The sequence below is a fragment of the Thermobia domestica genome, chromosome 1 (assembly GCF_964235325.1).
Source record: "Thermobia domestica chromosome 1, izTheDome1.hap1.1, whole genome shotgun sequence".
Classification (NCBI taxonomy): Eukaryota; Metazoa; Arthropoda; class Insecta; order Zygentoma; family Lepismatidae; genus Thermobia; species Thermobia domestica.
Window position 1 is genome coordinate 74,928,244 of NC_137454.1, and position 6,000 is coordinate 74,934,243.

Below are 6,000 nucleotides of genomic sequence, written 5' to 3' on the forward strand. Positions count from 1 at the left end.
TGTTAACAATTTAATTAGGCACCTTTTTAACCCATAGTATACAGCGGATTGAGAACCCGGTCGTAACAAGTAGTAAAATTGAAGAGAATTGATATAAAATTGCATTACTTGTTCTAGTGACTTGATCATAACGTATTATTATTATTATATTTGAATCAGAGTAGTGAAAACTAAATTTTGTAATGTTAGAAAAGTCCCTTTGTTCGTCCGCTACTCCACACGGGGCTGAGGATAGAATTTCTTTTTGATTTTTAAAAATTGCTTGTTATTGATTGATTGATTAAGTTAGGTTTAATGGGGACGTCAGCACTGCGGCGATTTGTTCCCGACCCGATAAACTCGACTGCACAATACACGGACTGCCCATAAATATAGCTTAGCTCACGAATTTCTGCCGCGGTTGACGACAAGAAAGAATTAGAATCGCGGCAGAGATTCGTGAGCCAAACTCTACACGTTAAAAATAAACAAAGCGATTAAAAAAAAAAAAAAAAGCTGCTGCAAAATAGAAAAAATTCAATCAGAAAAACAAGCGAAGAACAAAAACAACAAATAGGAAAATACAACAATAATACTGATCAATAACAAGAAATACTAAATATGGAACAAGAACAACAAAGAAAAAAGGCCAGTAGCAAGAAATAATAAAAATGCTAACAGGGTGAGAATATTGAAGATATATAGAGAAAATAGATATATAGAGAACAATAAATAGAGAAAAACAATGTCAGAATAAAAATTTATAATGATAATAGTCTTGAACTGTTATTCAGTTTTGCTGCACTTTTATGAAACACAACTACACAAACAGGGACTGCCAGAAATAAAACGCATCCAACAAACAGCGCCCACAACCTCTCTCATTATAACATATTTATCCTGGTGTCATCAGTCGCCAGAGCCTTGTTAGCCTGCATTACAATGAATGTAGTTTCCAGGGTGCACTATGAGAAAGTGAGGTTGGCATTTGGGCACTTACAAGGGAGCGCCTCTTACATTCCAAATTATCTGTTAAACCTTTAAAAAAAAGTCATAAGATAGGTACAGGTAAATACGCCATGTTAAGGGTGTTTGATATTTTATGGCCTTAATTTTCATGAAACACAAAGAACAAGATCTGTGCGTTACAAACTAGCCTTTTCCGCGTGTAGAAAAAATGTGGCAATGATACGACTCACTTCTATTTTGTGTCCAAGGTAAAAGAAAAAAGTGTCACAAAGTGGCGTTTTTACCAACACATGCAGGTAATTACGCCAAGTCTAGGATACTACTAGAAATCTGTAATAAGTCTTGCAACTGCTTACATCGTCTGTATTATACGAACTCAAATATTACAACAACATGGCTAAAGCAAAAAATACAATAACCAAACTGCAAGATGAAGATAAAAAGATAAACTGTTAAAACAATAATCTCCAACGTTGAAATGAGGCTCCAATCTTAAAAATAAATGTGGCTTTGAAAAAACTACACCGATATTATATGGAACATGTGGGACAAATGAAAACATCTTTGTTTTCTACAATCAGTCCTGCATAAGCCCTGGCGTATGTCGCTGCACTATGCTTCATGGGCGCCCGAAAGGGAGGGCAGGGTGTGGCCCGCCCCCTCCTGGCTCACGAAAACGAATACGTAATATAGCAAACCACGTATATTAAATACCAGAAATACCAGATTTAATATAGCAAGCATGGAAATGAGCCCCTCCCTAGAAAATTTTCTTCGGGAGCCCCTGCTATGCTTAGATTTGATTTAGTAGCCATGGAACCACAAAGACTGATATTACACTTACAAAACAAAGTGTTCGTAGATGGACAAGCAATAAGACGTACATTGCTGTAAACAATCGGCAATGTTCTGAGTTAGCACGGTACTAATAACGATTTTTATCTCCATTTAAATAATAACGTCCTTTCGCGGAACCTTCCCGAAGCAAACAACACTGCATGGTGTGGCGTTCTCACCGCTGTCTCCCGGAGTATTCGTCAAATTCGACTTGTCCAAGACCGTGGCACATATTGGAGGCGCATTATAGCGGATTTCGTCGGAAACGTCCCAGCACAGAACACAGGGCGTATTTAGCTGAACCGGCTTTATACCTGCAGTAACCTTAAATGTAAGTTTCGCGTGATTCTCTTTACTGTCTTTACCAGAGTATTCTTCTTATCATTATACTTTCATACTAAGCATTGCACTAATGCACAAGTATTGAAAGTATTCAGGAAGGGCTATGTTCATACTAGGGATAGCCAAAATTTTCCGGAATACGGATTCCGGAAAATTTATTTTCCGGAAACGGAAATTTCACTATCCGGATTTCGGAAAATTTCCAGAATTCAGACAAATTCCGGAATTCGGAAAATACGAAATTCGGGAAAAGTTCCGGAATTTTGAAAATTCAGAAACAGAAAAATTCCAGAATTTTCCAAAATCCGGAATTGTTCCGAAATCGGAATTTTTCCGAATTTCGGAATTTTCTATTTTACTTTCCGAATTCGAGAAAGTAAAAATTCCGAAATTGGCCATCCCTAGTTCATACGTACGTACGTCTGTCTGTCAAGTTTCAAAACTAAAACTACCAGAGATACTGATAAGCTGCCTTTTCGGGATGGATTTAGCATTCTAAGAATCCTCTCTCTTAACCATCTATTTAAACCTGAAATGGCAAAAACCAACCACTTTTGTTTTTAACATTGATCCTTATAGAGTAGAAACAGTACATATACCGGGATTTGTTTTTTTGCAATCAATTATGTGTCTCAAGAAAATATTTCCATTTCAGTTTTTCTATTAAAACTTGAAGTAACAAATCTTACTAGCACATCCGGTTTTGATATTATTTTGTGAAAGTACCATACTATGACCTGTTCACTTTTAAGCACTTCGTACGTTTTCATACATATCCTCGGTACTTGCTGATAAGTTACTTTAAAACCGTTATCATTTTTTTCTACTTCACATTTTGATTGATTCAAACTACTTCCGCGCTCTTTCATATTACACACACTCCTGTCTCCTACAAAGTACAATTGACTACCTTAAAGTATGTTTTCCATTTATATTATACTAGTAGTTAAATTACCCACTTTGTTCGGATAAAAATTTTAAATAGGTATGGTCCTCGAAATTTGCACAAAAACACTCTATTTATAGCTGTAATACATTTACACCAAGGAATGCGACGTCGCTTATAGGCACTACGAGACGGAAGGACAGGATGTATGTTACTATTTTGTACTGGAACACCTATTCTTAATCTGCACCAAATACCCGACATTGCTTACAAAAAACCTGGAAGTCTGCTCTTCTAGAGTACATCTGTACGGAACATTTAAATATCGCTTACAAAATATAATCTTCGAAGGTGCTAAGAATCGATTTTATCGAAATATCTACACCAAGTACCCGGCTAAATTTTCTAAATAGCGTGGGGTATTCCCCAACAGTTACTTAAAAGTATAGTAAACCTTGAGGAATAATCTTTATGAACCGGAATTATTTTTTCATTAAAATTAATAGTAGTAGAAAATGGATCGATCTGGAACAGATTAAAACAGTATTGGCCAATTCAGGAGCCCCTGGGAAATTGAGCACCTTACACCGTGAACCCACGGTCTTTTACGACCTCCATTTTAGGGGTGTATTTGTTCCCTTTTATGAGCACTTTTTATGGGGTGTACTCGTTCTCTTTTATGAGCACATTTTAGGGGTGAACTCGTTCCCTTTTATGAGCATATCTTCCAACCCCTACGAACACATAGCAGAACATCAGACTACGTAACATAACAGAACTAGTAAAAGAGTATGATAACATAGCGCATCAGACAGAGACTACGAAACATAGCAGGGGTGTACTCGTCCTCTTTTTCAACCCCTATTGTTAACTATAAACATAGCACAGCTAATAAAAGAGTATGGTATATTTTCCAACCCCTGTTTGAACATAGCAGAGAATACATGGAGACTACAAACACATAGCATAGCAGATTCATTCCCTTTTATGAGCACATTTTCCAACCCCTATTCGAACACACAGCAGAGCATAGCACAGCTAATAAAAGAGTATGGTTCATTTTTCAACCCTTATTTTACGTGAACCCACGGTCTTTTACGACCTCCATTTTAGGGGAGTTTAATGGCGGAGTTTTAAAAAATAACATCATCATACTCTCATAAATGAATAAATCATAATATCATTAGCATCAATAGTGGTAAGTGAGAATTTGTTTAAAAAATCGTGCAGTGAATAACCAGATGCACGACATGCTAGATATAGAAAACAGTAATGTCTACAAAATTGAGATAAATCACCTTGAATACGTCTATTATTCCATGTATAATACAGACAGTTTCGTTTTAAAAACCTTATATGATGTTGTATATAGGGAGGTATACCATAGCTATCGAAATACTCTCCCACACACATATTAGATATATAAAAAGCAACCCAATGTTCACCAGGCTTATCACTAGAATCAGTATTTATAATTATGGCGGCTGGAAATGTATGAATAAACAAAGGCAACTCATCTGCAGCATATACACCAATAAAATGATCTTTAGGCAAATTTTGTTGTAATGCTTCATAAAGTTCAATTGTATTTAACATTTTTTTTAATTAATATATATTTTTCTCTGGAAATCAATTTCTAATTCTGAAGAGAATTCACCATAAATAATTGCTGTTACAGGAGATGGCAGTGCTTCTTTAAAATGGACCTCTAAACTTACACTTCCTTGCCATTGTGGACTAGTATAAAATGCAGCACTTGCGCTTGAATCAGGAGTTAAATCAAACACCAATAGAGTATAAACTTTAGGATATTCAGCAAGTGAAATATCATTACATTGATTAGAATAATAAATACCTGAACTTGTAAATAACGTAGAATATGCTTGTACATATAGTTTATTATCAAAATCCGATTGTAATGGTTTGGATGGGACCGGCCTTCCTTCAACATACAGTGTAAAAAACGACATACTAAAATGTTGAAAATTGAATGGATTTGTGTGATAAGTACCATTGAAAGCAGTATTAGTAACAAAACCAATAATAATACGTTTAGGCACTATTCCTGAAAACAGATCTGGAAGTGTACTATCCATAATTCCTTGTGGCAGAGTTTCTGTCTTCACCTGCACTTTTGTTATAGGATATTTTATTCTAAATTTAGGATTTTGTAATACTTTATTTTGTGCTATTTTAACGGCTGGTGATACATCAACCTTTTTCACAAGCAATGTTGCATCTGTAATTACACATCTGCGTCACCCATTAGACAAAATGTAGGTTTAGCTGGAATTAGTTTAATACGCAATTGTACACCATTCAGTAAAAATTTCTCCTGATTGAAAATATCAGCATGAATATAACCCAATAATTCAAATGATTGACTTAAAGCAGTGAGAAGAAAACGTTGTTTAAATCCTACATTACTATCGGCCACACGGTCCATATGCCCTGCAGTATCTTTAAACCACATTGATGTTTGAAGATGCGTTGATTTAGCTTCAGCATTATAATTTAGTAGTTTTTCAATATACGATCGATATGCATATGCATGTGAAGAGTAGGAAATAAGTTGATTATTTAAATATAATTGCACTTCACTGAACATTGCATTGAGAAAATCATTTACAGGGCCGATTTTCTTAACAGCAGAAGTTAAATTAGAACCCTCTGATTTAGTGATTTTACCTTTAATATAAAACATTGTGTGGGGTAAGTCTATATAGTCATCCCCATGACCGGGGACTACAAATTCTATTGGTGCATTATCAGATATCGAAACCACAGGCTTATATGGAACTATTTTATTACCTATAATACTGGTTTGAGTGGGTAAACCAGCAAATAAATCTAATTCTGATTTCATACACTCACACTGCATTTTTCTTACTATTAATATTCACACATGGTAAAATTTACAATACTGTATTACGTCTACGAAAATGTAATTTTACACATACACTGCCGTATTGGAAAGGAAGTGGATT